Source organism: Hypanus sabinus, chromosome 19, assembly GCF_030144855.1.
Source record: "Hypanus sabinus isolate sHypSab1 chromosome 19, sHypSab1.hap1, whole genome shotgun sequence".
NCBI classification, from domain to species: Eukaryota; Metazoa; Chordata; class Chondrichthyes; order Myliobatiformes; family Dasyatidae; genus Hypanus; species Hypanus sabinus.
In genome coordinates, this window is record NC_082724.1 from 55,109,368 (window position 1) to 55,127,413 (window position 18,046).

At 43.6% G+C, this 18,046-nt stretch overlaps 1 long non-coding RNA gene across 1 annotated transcript in view; it reads left to right on the forward strand.

Moving 5' to 3' along the window:
- Nucleotides 1-1,435: 1,435 nt before the first annotated feature.
- The window catches only part of LOC132378156 (uncharacterized), a 65,749-nt gene continuing 49,138 nt past the window's right edge, over nucleotides 1,436-18,046 (forward strand). Inside the window, exons 1-2 of the long non-coding RNA XR_009506904.1 lie at nucleotides 1,436-1,529; nucleotides 1,949-2,050. This is a non-coding gene — a long non-coding RNA (uncharacterized LOC132378156). The remainder of the gene's footprint in view (nucleotides 1,530-1,948; nucleotides 2,051-18,046) is intronic.

An 18,046-nucleotide genomic window follows, 5' to 3' on the forward strand; every position in this document is an offset into this window, starting at 1 on the left:
CTTTGCTGATATCAGGAAAGTAACGCAGGACTATTTGGAACCGAAGTCGTTGATTACAGGACTCCTTAGGTTCCAGATGCAAAATCAAAAGGAAGGGAAGTCCATTTCTCTGTACGTGACTGAAATGAAAAGATTGTCTGAGCATTGTCAGTTCAATGATGGTCTTAAGGATGATCTAGGAGACCATTCAATTTGTGAAATCTTACAAGAAATCATTTGAAAATGTCACCTCACTGAAGCACAACTTACATTTAAAAAGCAGTTGAATTTACTGTATCAATGGAGACAGCAGACGGAGACATGATTGAGTTGCCGTCAGGAACGAAGTTGGCTGTGAACAAAGTTGCAATGTCTAAAGAGAAGCATGCCTGGCCGAATGGACTGTTGTGGCGGGGCTCACGTTCACCAGGCTGATACAGGTTCAAAGGTGAAACTTGCAGAAAATGCAACAAAAGGACACATACAAAGAGCATGTTGAGCAGACAAAAACAAATGGACTGTACAGGGAAGAGAAACAGATAAAAAGTGAAGTCATAGTTTCAGAAAGGGCATTTATCCGCATGCTGTTGATGAAAAATCTGATCATGATGACAGAGATGCAAGATTGGGTAGCCGTAAGATTTTCAATGTGAAAACTGACAAGAGACAAGCAATTTGGCTCACACCAGAAATGAACAGCAAATTAATTCAAATGGAATGGGGCACTGGCTTGGCTGTTTCAATCTTTCCACAAAATGAGTTTGAACTGCATTTCAAAGATACTGAACTGAAGCCTGCAGGTATCTGGATGAAAACTTACACTGGAAAAAAGCTAACTCCTGTGGGAATAACATTTGTATCCGTGCAATTAGATTTATATTCTGGAGTTACAGAACATAACAATTTCCATCATGGGCACCATCGAGGACATCTGCAAAAGCCGGTGCCTCAAAAAGGTGGCGTCCATCATTAAGGACCCCACTGCTGAGGACACGTCCTCTCTCATTGTTGCCGTCAGAGTGAAGTTGCAGGAGCCTGGGGACACCATACTCAACATGTTAAGGACATCTTCTCTGCCATCAGATTTCAATTTTGCTCTTTTCGCAATACATATCCTTTTTTAGTATTTCTTATTGCGACGCAGTAATTTTATATTATTTACACTGCACTGCTGCTGTAAAGCAACCAATATCACAACATATCTCAGTGATAAAACTGATTCTAGTTGTGATGCTTCCTCGTGATTGTGTCTCCATGCTCGGTCCGGGACAGGTCACCTGTTAGGGCCAAGGAATTTAAAGCTGCTGACTCCCTTTGCAAATGTAGACTGCTGCAGATGCTGGGAGACGGGAGTTGGAGAAAAATAAACGGGGCTGTAAACGGAGGCAGCCCTTTCTTAGTTTCACTTCAGCCCAAGACTCCTGCTTGTGAAGTTTCAGGGATGGAATTTGAACCTGCAGCGTTCTGACAGAAGTCTGAGTTATGGCTGACACCTGGAGGCCGAGGGAGGAGAAAGAGAAATCAATGCTTCTGATAGCTCGGGGACAAAAGTAATAACTTGTCTTATGATGCTTTTGTTAATCTGAAAAAAATGACACAATCTCAGGCCAAGATGTCCCAGACCAGCTAGAATTTCTGTGTAGGACTTAAGGCAGTTGTCTGGGCAGCTAATTGATGAACCCAGGTGTGAGCAGCTGTGTTTACCAAGTGACATCATTCTGATCCAGTTACAATAACTGGGGAAGATAGGAGTTGATGTAGTGCGTCCTTGAATTGGGAGTCAGTACTGTTGGAATGCTAATAATGTTTATAATGCTTTTCATTGTTGTGTAAATAGGAGGCTTGTGTTCAGTTCAGAGTGTTAATTATTGTCCCCTTTCAATCTCACTGAGATAGTCAACCCCCTCATTCAAATCATTCACACTGACTTCAGTCCAACTAACCATCTGCTTTCTCACTCCTTTACCAGGCTAGTCCGGAGTCACTGAAAGACCTCTCACCTCCAGGCCGGAACAGGACAGGCACCACCCAAGCAACAACATGACAGCTCGAGCCAGCAGACAGTTAAAAGGTGGGGAAATAGTCTCTTCAGCCCAACTTGTCCTGGCCAAACAAGTTGCCTACCTGATCTAGTTGCCTGTGCTTGGCCCATAACCCTTTAAACCTTCTCTTTCTGCGTTCCTGTCTCCATTTATTTTAAATGTGCAGTCGCTCCCATCCCAACACTTTCTCTGGCACCTTGCTCCACTGACCCACCACCCTCTCTGAAAAACTTGCTCCTCACATATTCACCTGAAACTTCTTCCCTCTCACTTTAAACCTGAGCCCACTAGAACAGTACAGGCCCTTCAGCCCACGATATTGTGCCGAACTCCTAACCTGGTATAGAATCACTCTCACCTCCATGTCTGTCTAAGAGTTGCTCCAATGTCTCTGCCTCTACCTAACAGCAGCTCCTTCGGAAACAGCTTTATTTCTGTCTTTGATATCTCTTTTGAAGACCCTGACCTGGAGTTAGACAGTTCTTTATGAAAATGAGACCCGCTCTCAGGGCCTCACGATCGGCCATTTTTTGCTATGCCAAGGACATGGCCTGGAAGCCTATCATGCCTTCAGGGTGCCAGATTTTCGTGGCTCTGGAGTCGGGCTGATTCAAGGCTGTGTATATTTTGTTTATTTGTCGTGAATGCTGCTTATGTGATGCCAAGCGTCTGTGATGTTCTTCGTCACACCTGTACATACCAGTGTATACCGTATGACAGTAAACCCAACCTTCACTTCGTAACTCCCTCTGCCAGTCACACCTCCTCACCTGGGTGTATCTATCACATGTCTCACCCCTTTCCCCTTATTCCTTTATACGACCTAAGGATGTGCAGGGGGCAGCCCGCAAGTGTTGGCAGACATTCCAGCACCAACATAGCATGTTCACAATGCTCAGCAGAAAACGATATGTAACTACAACAAAACAATGGTCAAACAAGTGTCTTCCTCACCCTCCCACCCTGGTGAAAGAATAAAACCAGACTATCTGTCTATATTATTGACGGAAGTACTGAATTCAGACACAAAGTCACTCTCTACCCAGTAACCGTGCAAGATTCCCCTGACTTGTCCTCTTATCCAATCTCAGAAACATAACTCTATGGATCTCCTCAAGTTCAGCGTTAAAACATACATACATGGGGTATAAATACCATGAAGATTAGCTTTTTGCAGCAGCTCAGAACATTACAAAATGGGAACATAATGTAAACTTAAATTAGCATAAATAGTGCATAAATCATACATAAGAAAAAATAAAAAAGACAGTACTGAAGTAAGATTGAGAGAGAGAAAAAGATTGTAGTCTGGTTAGTGCTGAAGCTTTTCAGGTCATTTCAAGAACCTGATGACAATGGGAAAACAGCTGTTGTTGAAGCTTGAGTTCTCACTATTCACCAGTCTGTATCTCGCAGCGTCAGGAAAAGGGCATGGCCCGGGTGACGGGGGTCTCCGGTGATGGATGATCTCTTGTAAATGTCCTCAACGATGGGGAAAGGTGAGCTTGTCGTGAAACTGTCTGAGCCCACACTTTACAGATCCTTGCCTTCCTCTGCATTGGCATTTCCAGACCAAGTCATGATGCAGCCTGTCAGAAAGCTTTCCACTGTTAAGGTATAAGAACATAGGAAATCGGAGCAGGAGTAGGCCATCTGCCCCATCAAGCCTGCTTCGCCATTCAATAGGATCATGACTGATCTGAACATGGACTCATCTCCACCTTTTCCCTATAACCCTTAATTCCCCTACTATGCAAAAATCTACCCAACCTTGTCTGAAATAGATTTACTGAGGTAGCCTCCACTGCTTCATTGGGCAGAGAATTTCACAGATTCACCATTATCTGGGAAAAGCAGTTCCTCCTCATCTCTGTCCTAAATTTACTCCCCCGCATCTTAAGGCTATGTCCCCTAATCCTAGTCTCACCCAACAATGAAAACAACTTTCCTGCCTCTATCTTATCTATCCCTTCCATAATTTTATATGTTTCTATAAGATCTCCTCACATTCTTCTGAATTCCAGTGAATACAGTCCCAGGCAACTCAATCTTTCCTCATAATCTAACACTCTCATCTCTGGAATCAACCTGGTGAACTTCCTCTGCACTGCCTCCAAAGCCAGTATATCCTTCCTCTAGTAAGGAGAGCAGAACTGCACACAGTACCCCAGGTGTGGCTTCACCAGTATCCTGTATAGTTGCAGCATGACCTCCCTGCTCTTAAATTCAATCCCTCCAGCAACGAAGGCCAACATTCCATTTGCCTTCTTGATAGCTGCTGCACCTGCAAACCAACCTTTTGTGATTCATGCACAAGCGCTCCCAAGTCCCTCTGCACAGCAGATTGCTGCAATCCTTTACCATTTAAATAATAATCTGTTATTTCATTTTCCCTTCCAAAGTGGATGGCCTTCAACATTGTACACCATCTGCCAGATCCTTGCCCACTCACTTAACCTAGCTATATCTCTGCAGACTCTCTGTATCTTCTGCCCAATTTGCTTTTCCACTCAGTTTAGTATCATCCGCAAACTTAGTTACACTACACTCAGTCCCCTCTTCCAGATCGTTGATGTATATCGTGAACAGTTGCTGGCCCAGCAGCGACCCCTGAGGCACATCGCTCACCACTGATTGACAACCAGAGAAACACCCATGTATCCCGACTCTCTGCTTTCTATTAGTCAACCAATCCTCTATCCATGCTAATATATCACCCCAACTCTATGCATCCTTCATCTTATGGATAAGTCTTTTATGTGGCACCCTACCTTTTATGGTATCTAATATCATTAGTTTTATTTTTTCTCAACTCAAGCTGAGGTAAGGTCATCACCAAACACAGTCATTTCTCAATGGCCAGGGTCCTTTGGACTATTCTCATGTTGTTTAGTATTGGGGCTTTCTGAAGATTTACATAGACATTGCTGTGTAATTCTGATTGTTTAATGCTATTGTGTAGTACCTTTGGGATGATACCAGTTGTAGGTATTACTATCAGGATAATGTATACCCTGTTCATGTTCCATAGTATTTCAATTTCCTCTTTTAATTCAGTACATTTCTGATGTTTTTCTTTTATTGATTTCTGTATGTTATGTGTGTTTGGAATGGCTGTATCTATTAAGTGAGTTGTTCTTGCCTGATTATCCTGTAATACTATATCCGGGCGATTATTATGGATTGCTGGATCAGTGGTAGTATGGTTTGTGGGCTCTGACTCTAAAACTGGATGAGTCGTGTATTATATTTGTAGTAAGGTACGGTGTCTTTTATGAGTTTGTACTTCAAAGCACGATTTTGGTGTATGATCTTTGCCTCTTGATTGTGCTTGTGTAAGTAATCAGATTGAATTAAACTGCTGCAGGATCCTACATGTGCTGGATTGTTTCTAGATTCTCTTGGCATTTTCTGCATTTATCGTCTTGAAGAAATTAATCTTGAATGCCTGCGAGAAAATGAATCTCAGGGTGACATTGAAGTCAGAGTCTCAAGCTTGGGTCAAGGTGCGGTGTGGAAGAGCAGAAGCAGATGTAGCTAAAGATGATGAGTTTTCATGGTAATGGTACTGCAACAGGGGGTTGTAAATGCATAAACTAACAAGCACAGAAGAGACCTCAGAACCAAAGGGTCGTATCAAAAATCCATCTACAGTTTTTGTGAATGATGGTGGATAATTAAACAGTGTATGGGAGGAGGAGCCTCAAAGAACATTGGCATTTTCAGTGATGGTGGAGCCCCGTGCGATGCTGAAGACAAAAGATTAAAGACGAGACAATCTGTCGATGCTGGAAATCAAAGTAATACACACACAATGTTGGAGGAACTCAGCAGGCCAGGCAGCATCTATGGAGAAGAATAAACAGTCGACGTTTCGGGCTGAGACAGGGACTGTTGACTCTCTTCCATAGATGCTGCCTGGCCTGCTGAGTTCCTCTAGCATTTTGTGTGGGTTACAGAAGATTAAAGATCAGCTTTATTTGCCACATTTATAGTGAAATGTGTCATTTGTGTCAAATTGAATCAGCAAGCAAGGATTGCGCTGGGCAGCCACAAGCATCGCCATGCTTCCAGCGGCAACATGACATGCCCACAACTCGCTAACCCTAACCGTACAGCTTTAGAAAGTGGGAGGAAACTGGAGCACCCAGAGGAAATCCACGCAGTCATGGGGACAATGTACAAACTCCTTGCAGAATTGAACCCCAACCTTACAACCAGTACTGTAACGTGTCACTCTAACCGTGACGCTAACCATGAAGGCTGAAATGTTTACCGCCATCTTCAGCCAGAAGTGCTGAGCGGACAATCCATTATCCACTTCCTCCTAGGATTCCGACCATCTCAGAAGCCATCTGCAGTCAGCTCCACACATGATAACAAGACTGAGCAGAAAACACATCATACAACAAAGCCTGCAGGACCTGTCAACATCCAAGCAAAGCTCTTTTGCTTACAGTGTGCTGGCAACAAAAACAGTTACCCAAACGACTGGAAGATCCTTCAGGTTTGTCCGGGTCACAAAGGAAGAACAAGTCCAATGCAGCTAATGACTGGCCTGTCAGTCCAGGCTTAGTTGGACTGGCAGCTTCATTGACAGTGTGGTCACGTGGCACATCCTCACCAGTTTCCCACTCTGGAAGGAAGTGGCCTCAGTAAAACTCGAGCTTGACACCTTAGTGACGTCCAGCTCGATCCAAACATGGAGCAGAGGTGGAGCAAGATTGACTGCTCCGGAGAGCTGTATTTGGCCAAGTGTTATGACAGCCTGGTAAAAGTGAAGTCAATTGGGCATCAAGAGCAAACTGTGGTGTGGTGAACTACATATACCTGTCTGGACATGCCCCCCCCGCCCCTCCCTGCTGACTGCTCCTGTGGCTCCTCCCACTGACCCTGGTATAAAGCCGATTGGAGACACAGCCCCAGCCTCAGTCTCCAGGATGTAGTGTGGTGGTCAATTGCTGCTTGTTCTTTCTTCCAGCCAATAAAAGTCTACATCTCGCCTCACGTCTCCGAGAGTTATTGATGGTGTATCATGTGGTTATATCTAATGTTAGGGAAGGTGGTTATTCTACTGTCCTCATTGTGCATGTGAGCTAAACAACTTCTCAAGATCACCCAAGGCAGAAGCTATCTTTTTGGGTTTTTAATGAGACTGGTATTGTGAGACAGCGGACAGGTAAATAAATTCAATACAGAGTCATCACATGCCTGAATATGCTAATACTGTCAAACATTCTCGACGTGGGTGTTAGCCAAGGTAGTATACCGACAGATGATCAACTAGTTTTAATAGTATACTGTACATATGTAATGCTGCATAGCTATACAGTGTAAATGAGTGTAAACATGTAGCACAAAGATACTGTAAACTTAAACATGTTCTCTTCAAAACTTGTCTACTAAATACTACCAAAGGCTTAAAACTCAGAGATACGACTGTTTCAAGGGCAAATAAAGAATGGATGTCCTCCCTCTGCATGCCTCAAATGAGAAAAAGCAGCCTCTTCTTCTTCTTGCAAAGTTTAGTGGTGGTTTGCATTACCATCACCTACTGAAGGGGAATGAGGAACAAAGAGACTGGAAATATATCCACCTAAAGTTCACTCCTCCCGTAAAATCTCAAATAATATCAAACAGTCTCATGCTTTTCACAACATCAAGTATGCATCTAGCAAAAGCAATAGCAGAGATATGCTAAAAACTTCCCATGTTAAACCGTGTCTGTCCCAAGGATCTCAATTTAGCAATTAGATGTTTCCTTTGCACCTCGTAAGATCTACATTCACACAATATGTGCTGCATCGTTTCTTGACAAGTGCAGTGCCTACAAATGCCCTTATCATGCATATTAATTCTCAACAAGAAGATATTCAACTACATCCAACGCGTAAACATTTAAGTATAATTTCTTCCAGATGGGATGTGAGTCCAGTAGCACTCATCTCTATGGTGAAGTGCTTTGAGAGGATGGTCATGGCTAGAATCAATTCCTGCCTCAGCAAGGTCCTGGACCCACTGCAGTTGGGTTTCTCCACTATAGGTCTATGGCTGACACAATCTCACTGGCTCTCCATGTGGCTTTGGATCACCTGGACGATACCAATACTTATCTGAGGATGCTGTTTATTGACTATAGCTCAGTGTTTAACACCATCATTTCAACAGTCCTGATCGAAAAGCTACAGAATCTGGGACTCTGCAGCTGGATTCTCAACTACCTAACCAGAAGACCACAATGTGTGTGGAGTGGTAATCCACACTGGCGCACCTCAGGGATGTGTGCTTAGCACGCTGCTCTAATCTCTCTACAGCCACACATGTATGGATTGGCACAGCTCAAATGCCTTCTATAAATTTGCTGCTGACACAACCATTGTTAGCAGAATGGCAGATGCTGTTAAGAGGCCGTAGAGGAGCAAGATATACCAGCTATCTGAGTGGCGTCGCAGGAACAACCTTGCACTCAGTGTCAGTAAGGCCAAGCAGCTGCTGAACTGTATATAAATGCCATCCTTTCTTTTCATTTTCCCAGCTTTGTTGCCACAGTGATCAAATAGACTGTATGATTATGGTTTTCACTTCTCCTTTATGCAAGGCACTATCACATTTACATCCTTACTTGGCAAGAATGTCCACCACCTCGATTCCTTCAACCCCAGCATGGGCTGGGGCCTGTAAGAAATGGATACCCAAGCCTGGACCCTGCAGTCTCAACAGATGTTGTCCAACCTCAGGAAGAATGTCACGTATTTCTTCAACCCATTCCGAGGATAAAGTGATAGCAACCATCACAGACCGTTATACTGATACTCAGTTTGATAATCTTAAGAGTCACCTGAAACTCTGGGGCAGGGGTCAGCAGCCTTTTTGCCTCTGTGGCCCCGGATCGCATATTAATGAGTGGATGGTGGGCCAGATAAATGCCATTAAAAACTTGAAATATGGGAATTATCCATTTAAGTACATCTAGTTATGTTTTGCCTCAAATTAATGAATAACGCATGCTAGAAAATCATTTGTGCTTAACCAAGGATGCCAATTAGTAATCAAAGAACTCAATTTAGTTGCAATTTATTTCAATCAAGGCACCTTTTGAATCTATTAAAGGACAACAAAGAAACTTTAAGCATAAAACGTATGAACATGAAACATTGAATGGTGGTAAATTAGGTATAATAAAAAAGAAAATTTTAATGCAAACAGTTGATAAATCAGTGTGAAACTTGATGCTGTTTGTTGCTTGAAAGCTTCTCTATATTGGGTGTCAGACTTGTTGATGCCAAGAGCAAGACATTATCCAGATGGGCATCAGTCAATCTTGTTCTCAAATGGTTCTTGGTGTGCTTCATTTTTGAAAATAATTGCTCACACAGATAAATGCTGCCAAACAATGATGCCATCTTTTTTGCATGTTCTGCTAAGTTAGGATACTTCCCACTTGGATGAATATATTTTCTATTGAAGTCAAGCACTGACACATCTTCAGAATGAAATTTCGATCTCAATATGTCGTCACACTGCATCTCAATCAATTCCATTTGAAAAATTTCTGATGCAGTGTCCACTTCCACATCAAATGGAGTAGCAGACAGCTTGAACTCATTTGCGTGCAAGCGAAAATCAGCAAAATGAGATGAAAGCTCTTTTCTCAATTCTTGGACCATATTCACAAAAATGCCTGGATCTTGTGCTTTACTTTTCTGAGAAGTGGGAAGATGTGCACAATTTCCTTTTTGAAGCTGGTACTCCCACAACTTTTAACATCTGCTGACATTTCTTCAACTGGCCGTGTGATCGCCCTTGCTGACAGGCTGATAGATGCAAATAAAGATTTCTTTTCAGGACAAACAATATCCACCACTGCCAGTAAACATTCTTTGACAAACTCTCCATCAGTAAAAGGCTTCATCTTTTCTGCAATACGTTTTGAGACTTCATAGCTGGCACAGGTATTTCCTTCACTTTCACTGCTTTTCTTGGCAAAAGATGACATTTGCTTTCCAAAACTAGCCTTCGTTCTCAACTTCATCTTTCCTTGCTTGCCTAGCAAACTTGTTAAAATTTCCGCTATGGCGGGTTCTCATAATGTCGCATGATATTTGCCACCTCCTTCTCAGCAACATTTTCTAGGCAAATGAGACAAAGTGGTTTCCCAGCTTGCTTGATGAAGAAGTAATCTAGTGTCCAAGTATCTTGGAAATGTTGGCACTCAGTGTCTACCTTCCTGTGTTTTGCATTCATTGTCTTTGGAATTTTTTTCTTTGGTTTTATTTCGAAACATGAGTTATTCAACAAGTATCGTAGCACATGTAAATATCTGGATATTTAGCATGGATTTCTTGTTAATACACAGTGATCCTGTTTCTGTTTACAAATTTGAACGATCCCATCTGAAAACCTGCATGTGCACAGAGAGTATCTAATACATATTAATAATGTAGTCTGCCTTCCAATCATTCGTATATACCAGTGTTTGGTTTGGAACAAAACGGAACCTGGGGCCACTGTAACAAGTTGCCATGCACGTCCATGAGTGTGGTCACGTGAAACACTCAGAATAAGGAAAAACCATTCATGGGCCGGGTAAGTATAGTATCCCAATATTTGCTCACAGGCCGGTCATGGACCATAGGTTGCCTACCCGGCTTTGGAATATAAACAGCGACACCTGGCCGACCTTTCACTGGGTCTTTAGAACCCGTGAAAAGAACTTTGATGGGGATGGTGGGGACCAAAATGCTGCACTCTCCGAGACGAGAATTGAGACATGATTTTGAGACAGAGACAAGAACCAGGTTCTTGACTAAATGCTAGATGACAACCTGATGAGATGAAACAAGAATCAAAATGAGACAGAAATCTTAAACACAATTGCAGAATGGATGAAAGTTGAGCTGATGATTGAATCCCTGAGCCTGAATTCAGGTGATCTTTAAATATTCATATCTTGGTGCCAAACCATGGCTGGCAATTAGCAGAGTGGGCCAGAATCTTTAAATGGACCATATCAGCTATCCATACTCTAGAGAATTGGAGCTTCTAGATGCTGGAGTCAGGTGTGCACTGTAACCGGACCCTGTCCCCTATGGCCTGGCTGCTCAGGGTGATGCTGACGGTAACTATGCATTAGTGTGGGTCCAAGATGTCCCCCTCCGGAACCCAGCATTGTTCCTCGAGTCCAAACCCTACCCATTTAATGAGGAACTGCCAAATACTCTGAACAGTTCATAAATCCAGCAGTTTCTTCATGGTGAAGACCTGTTGCCCATCAGCAAACCTGGGTGGTGGCAGGGCTGATGGTGGTGGGGCTGGAGGACTGGTACTCATAGGTTTCAACCTGGGTGCATGGAAGGTGGGATTAATCTTAAAGGTTCTAGAGAGTGTAGGCAACGTGTAGGCTAGCAGGTTCACTTTCTGAAGGACCTTGAAGGGCCCAATGAACTCAGGCGCCAGTTTCTTGACTCCACCCAGAGAGGCAAACCTTGAGTAGCTAACCAGATACCTTGCCCAGGCTGCAAAGCTGGTCCCTGTCTTCTCTTATGGTTGGCCTTCAGTTCAGAGGCCAGCAAAGTCTCCCTCACCCTTGTCCATTTCTTCTTGCAGCGTCTGATGAGATCTTTGGCAGCAGGAGCCTCAACCTCAGTCTCCTCCTCAGGGAAGAGTGGTGGAGGATACCCAAGATGGCATTCAAGTGGAGACGTCCCATTCACAGAGTGCGGTAGTGTGTTGTGAGTGACATCAAATGATCGCACCACCACCTGGTCTTCCTGTGGGCATTTTCCATACCCTGGTTCACCCACTCTGTCTGACCATTGGACTGCAGGTGAAACAAGGCTTGCGGTTGCCCTGATCAGTGTACAGAAAATGCCAAGCGAACGGTGGACTACGATCTGACACAATGTCCATCAGAAATCAATGGACCCTGAAGACCTGATGAAGGATAATGTCACCTGTCTCTGCTGCCATTGCTAGCTTGTCCAATGCTATGACTTCGAGAAGCAATCCACAATCACCGTGAAAGCGGAAGACCAGTGACAAAGTCCTTGGAGATGTGCTCCCCATGGTCTGTCCAGGACAAGTAAAGGGTGAAGATTTGACCACAGCATCTGCAGTATACTTTGTGTTTACTAAGGGTGAAGAAGCCCCTGAGGTTGAATGGGGTTCCCTGATCTGGGCGCACACCTCACACATTTGCACATATCGTTGAACTTTAGCTATTCCAGGCCACCAGTATCTCCTCTTAATGAACTCAAAGGTTCGGGCAGCCCCCTGGGGTGAGCAGATACGTGTCCCTGTTGAAGAACCTTAGATATGACTAAACCTGGAATGACCAGATGATCTGGAAGACTGATCTTGAGAACCTCCTCTTGTGCCTGGGTCTTGCAAACAAGTATGTCAATTCCCCAACAAATGGGTGCTAACACCTTAGCTTGGGGCAAAATGGCGGCAGGCTGCTTCTCTTTTTCATGTGCATCGAACTGATGCGTCCGGTGTTTGGTTCTTTGACCTCGGTTCCTTGATCTAGATCAGAACAGAATTGAACTGGTTAAAGAAAAGAGACCACCTGGCCTGCTGGAATTCAGTCTTCTGGCCTCCTGAATATAACCCAGGTTCTTATGGTCTGTCCACACAGTAAAGGGTTCTTGGCAGCCTCAAGCCAAATGATGTCATTGCTCCAGTGACAACCTGACCATGAGCAGCTCCCTGCCTCTGATACCATAGTTCACCTCTACCAGGATTAGATGCCTGGAGAAGAACACATATGGGTGTAGCTTATTGCCCAAGGGCGTCCATTGAGACAATACTGCACCCACTCCGATGTCTGAGGTGTCTATCTCCACAATGAAGGGAAGGTGAGACCAAAATGGGAGCTGATGGGAACCACTGTTTGAGTTCTGCAAAAGCAGCCTCCGCTTTGGTAGTTCAAATAAAAGGCCCATGGATTTCTTAGTTAGTACTGTAAACAGAGCCACCAACCTTTGTTGAAACAGAGTCCAAATCTTCATCCGTATCCTTGATGACGGCAATGAGTGCTATGAATATTCTTTGTCCTCCTGGGACTAGGAGCCTATCCCTTAGACAGAACTTGGCGACTTGTTCCTTTAGGCTGGGTTGCTAGAGCACCAGAATTCTTGGGCACCTCCTTGTCGAGCTTCTTGGCTTGTTCCTGAACTTGAGACACTTCAAGCAGACAGGGTCAGAACTGGCACGGTCCTGTTGACTCCTCCCATGGAGGCATGACTGGGTCTCCTGAGGACCTCAGGTTACTCCAAGCAGAAGTCTGCCTCCCAGTCGGCCGCTGGTCTTGGGAGAGTCTGAGGGTTGGAACACCCAACCAAAAGCACTGCAGGGACTTGACCATGCAACAATTCTCCCTTCCTTCCAGTTCACAGAAGGGTTATGCTTGGTTAGCCAAGGGTGCCTGAGGATCAGTGGAATGTCAAGATAATCTATGATGTGAAAACTGAAGTCCTCTGCATGATCCCCTACCCTCATTCACAAAACCAATCTCTGCTGCAACTTCTGCCCGGACCCGTGGACGTCCATCCATGGCAGTGTTGCTCGACAGTGTTATGTGCTGGCTCATCTCCTGCAAGGGATGTGGAGCTGACGGGCTGTCCCCAAGTCCAGGAAATTAACAGTAGCTCCCGAGTCCACAGAGGCACTCAACTTTTGCCAGTTCTTTCTCTCTAAGGTCTTTGCCTCTAGCATGACACTAGAATCTGTAGCGAAGGGAGTAGTGGCTGCTGCCCTTGCATTCCTCCCAACACTGGACAGTCTTAGCAGCTTTCCTGACAGCTGCAGCTTAGGACATTCGGCCCGCAGGTAACCTGTTTTCCCACAGTAGTAGCTGCAGCCTTGTCTCCGACGCTGGGACCTCTCATCTACGGAGGGTCTTGTGTAGGAGACAGGATGCTCATCGTCCAAGGTAAGGAAATTAAGCTATGGTGCGAAGAGGCTGGCCTTGAACTAGCTTCCTGTGACCTCTTGAGATAGTCACACTTTCACTCTGCTAGGCGATTATCGAGGCAGATGGACTGATCAATCAGAGCCCCTAAGTCCTCTACCAGCTCTCCCAATTCACCCTGGTGGTACAGTGTGGCTAAGCCCCCCCTGTTCCAGCCACACTCCTTGGTCAAAGTCCAAAACTCAACTGCATAGTCGGTGACTGACCCACTACCTTGACGTGGCTTCATCAGATGGTCCAGGGATCTGTTAGCTCCGGCAGGATAACGGAACATGGTGTTCATGAATTCTCCTGAATCTGAGCAAATCTCTGACTTTCACTCCCAATGCGTGGCGGCCAAGGTTAGAGCTCTTCCTGTCGGGAGAGAGATCATGAAGGCAACCTTTCTACACTCCGTTGGAAACCGGAATGGCTGGATTTCAAACACCAAAGAGCACGATATGAAGAACCCGGGTCAATGCTGAACATCTCCGGGGTCGGAAGATGGAATGATTCATACATGTGACCGATGGCCTCACCCCAGCAATTCTGTCTTCCTCCTAACAACAGTTAGTGCATGGCAACCTGGAGGTCATGCATCTCCAGGCTCCGTCTTGAAATCTTTTCGCTGTGACTGGCCACAGCTGACAAGAGAGTCCAGTACCCCATTGTGTCCATGTTTGGTACTATGACGAGAGACGAAGACGAGGACAGTAAGGACCCGAGTGCTGGAGTATCCGAGACTAGAATCGAGACATGGTTTTGAGACTGAGATGAGAGCAGGGTTCTTGACTAGATGCAAGCCAAGAACCTGATGAGACTAGACGAGAATCCAAGTGAGACAGAAATCCTAAACACAGTTGCAGACTGAACCAAATTTGAGCTGACGACTGAGCCCCAAACCCGAGTTTAGCTGCTCTTTAAACTGTGGCGCCAAAACATGGCCGCCAATTAGTGGAGCAGAGCAGAATATTTAAAGGGACCGCACCAACTTTATCTCGGGTCTTTAAGACCACTGCTGAGGCTGACCCATAAGCAACACATCCATGATCAAAGACAGATCTGATTAAAGTAATCCACATTTGTTTAAGTGACCTCCTACTCACACCCTAATCACACACAGCTAACTACCTGAGCACATCAAGGGCTTTTATTACACTTTTTGAGATTTTCATTCACATGCAGCCTTTCAAAAAGGTTAACCTTGTGTCCATGCACATACCTAGAAATGTTACCTTACCAATCAACTTGTGGGGTGTAATGTTCCTTTTAGAAAAACAAATAACTTGAGGCTTTGCAACAGAAAATGTAAACCCTCAGTGGCATCCCAGTCATCTACTTCATTAATAGCTTGATGCACCATCAATAACTCTTGGAGACAGGAGGCGAATGATAGGCTTTTATTAGCAGCAAGAGACCACAATTAGCAGCAAGAGACCACCACACAACATCCTGGAGACTGAGGGAGGAGCAGTGCCTCCAATCGCCTTTATACAGGAGCCACAAGTGCAGTCAGCAGAGGGGCATGTCCAGACAGGTATATGTAGTTCACCACATAGCTGCCCATATTTTCTTAACTATATAAATTATATTCCTGCCTCTCTTCCACGCTGTACCATCATCAGCATATAACACCTTGGAAATGTCTGATCCAACAGTTAAGAAAATATCATTAACCCCTATTAATAGGGGGTGGGCTATACACAATCCCCTGTGATGTACTACTCTGTATCTCATACTCATTAGACAATGATGTTCCAACCCCAATTTGTATCTTCCTGTCACATGAAAAATATTGAATCTATTTGAATATACTACCACCTATAGCCATCTTTTCAAGTTTAAGCAATAACCCTTGTGTCCATGACATATCATAAGCTGTTCCTACATCAAAGAAAACTGACACCACTGATTCTTCATAAACTTGGGCCTTAGGAATATCAGATTTCAAAGTGAACATTGAGTCCATGGGCATTCTCTCTTTATGAACTTCAGATTGGTATACAGCTAGTTTTCCACTACTTTCCACAAACTAAGAAAGCCTTACTATACCCATTCATTACATTATCTTACATGCAGGTGAAGTTAGTGAAATGGGTCTATAAACCACGTTTCAATATAGGGCTAACTACGCTAATTTCCAGAAAGAAGGAAGTTGCCTTTCAACTCATGTTGTATTAAAAAATTCCAAAACGAACTTGTTTCAAATCTGATAGCCGTATAAACATACTATAACAAATAACATCTTTCCCAGGGTGATGTCTGACCAACACCATTTTAAGTTCAGACAATGTAAATTCAACACCTAAGCAGGAACTTGAACATTCACTTCCTCAGCAATCTGAGGACTGTTTGCCAATACTCTTTCTCTATAAAACCTCTCTACTTAAACTAGCCAGACTATGCACACTGACAAATGTTTTAGTGCTTTTTCAGAGTCAGTAATTGCAGCCTTCCCCCACCCCCCCGGCATACGAAGTAGGTTTTGAAACTTCTCACCCCTTTCTGTGTCTTTTTCCCCTTTACATTACATTACATTACTATCACATTACATTCTCAAACACAGTTTCTTTGCCTTTCTTTCTTTGGTTTGAGCTCTTTTATATTCATCCATTCACCAGGGAGAGCTTTCCTTTCATTATTCCCAACAGATTGTGAATTGCTTCCTTAGCTATTGAATTGAGTTCAGAGCACAAGGTATTTTTACATAACTCGATATTCTCCAAAAACAAATGATCATGAAGTCTACTTTCACATAGATTATCAAATACATCCCAATTTGCCTTTTCAAAATTCCATCTGGAAATCTGAGGACCTTTCTGCTGATGCACATCGTTTCCCATTGCATAGATAAATGGAGAACGATCACTGCCCACAGTTGTATCATTATACCTTCCCAGTTACACACACTAGCTACGTCCTCAGATACTAGCATGAGGTCTATAGCAAAAATAATGCTATTAAATAAGTTTATCTTTGTACTCCTGCTATAATTTCCAATACTCTATGTGCTATCCCATTTTTAACAAAGGCAGCCATTCTTCCATTACCCATGTGCTTGGTGGGGGGCGCTGATGGTTTTTTGTTGGTGAGGGAAAGGGGAGCTGGGGGGGGGGGGGGTCTTTGGGGTTCTAACGTTTAACTGTCATTCATTCTTTGGGGCACTCTTCTGTTTTTGTGGAGGTTTGCGAAGGAAAAGAATTTCAGGATGTATATTGTAAACATTTCTCTGACATTAAATGACCTATTGAAACCTGTTCTGATCGCACCTTTTATCAACATAACCTTGTATCTTAAAACTTAGACAAGATTTCAACCAGGTTTCTAATACACATAGAAACATCAGGGTTATTTGGTGAATCTTTTAATAAATTTGTTACATTCTTGACCATTAGCTAACAAACTTGTAGCATTCCATTATAAGATTAATAACCCTCCTTTGAAGTCTGTATATGATTTACTCCTCCTTGTAAAGCATCATTAATAACTTCTAGAGTTAAGACTTTTATCTCTAATTTTTTTTCTGCAGCCTTTAATATAATTTTTGTTTTTTCTGTTCTACTTTAGTTGGTGCTGGCCAATTTACCACAGATCTTACCATGAAGATACTAAATTTTAGTCTGTCAACAATCAGTAAATGCTTTGTTATAAAGTTATGTACCTTATGCACTGACTCTAATCTATCTGCTTTCTGGATATGAACAGGTCCCACTGACACTGTCATCTGTACTTTCTGAAGTGCCTCAGCATATGATTTGCCTATTTCCACCCAATTCACTGCACATCCTTCCACAGCTTTCTTATATACAGGACACCCTGCATAAGCAGAGTAATGTTCCTCTCCACAACTGCTACATTTTAGCCTATTGCCTTCTCCACAAGTGCCATAATCATGTTCTCCAACACATCTATCACACCGTTTTTTAAATCACTAAATACTGCAGCTACATGACCAAACCCACGGCACTAAAAACATCTCAGAGACTTGAATTGTATAACTCATATAACCTAAATTAACCTATCTGGCAAGTCTTTGCTATCAAATTTAAACACCACCAATAAGCTATCTGTTTTT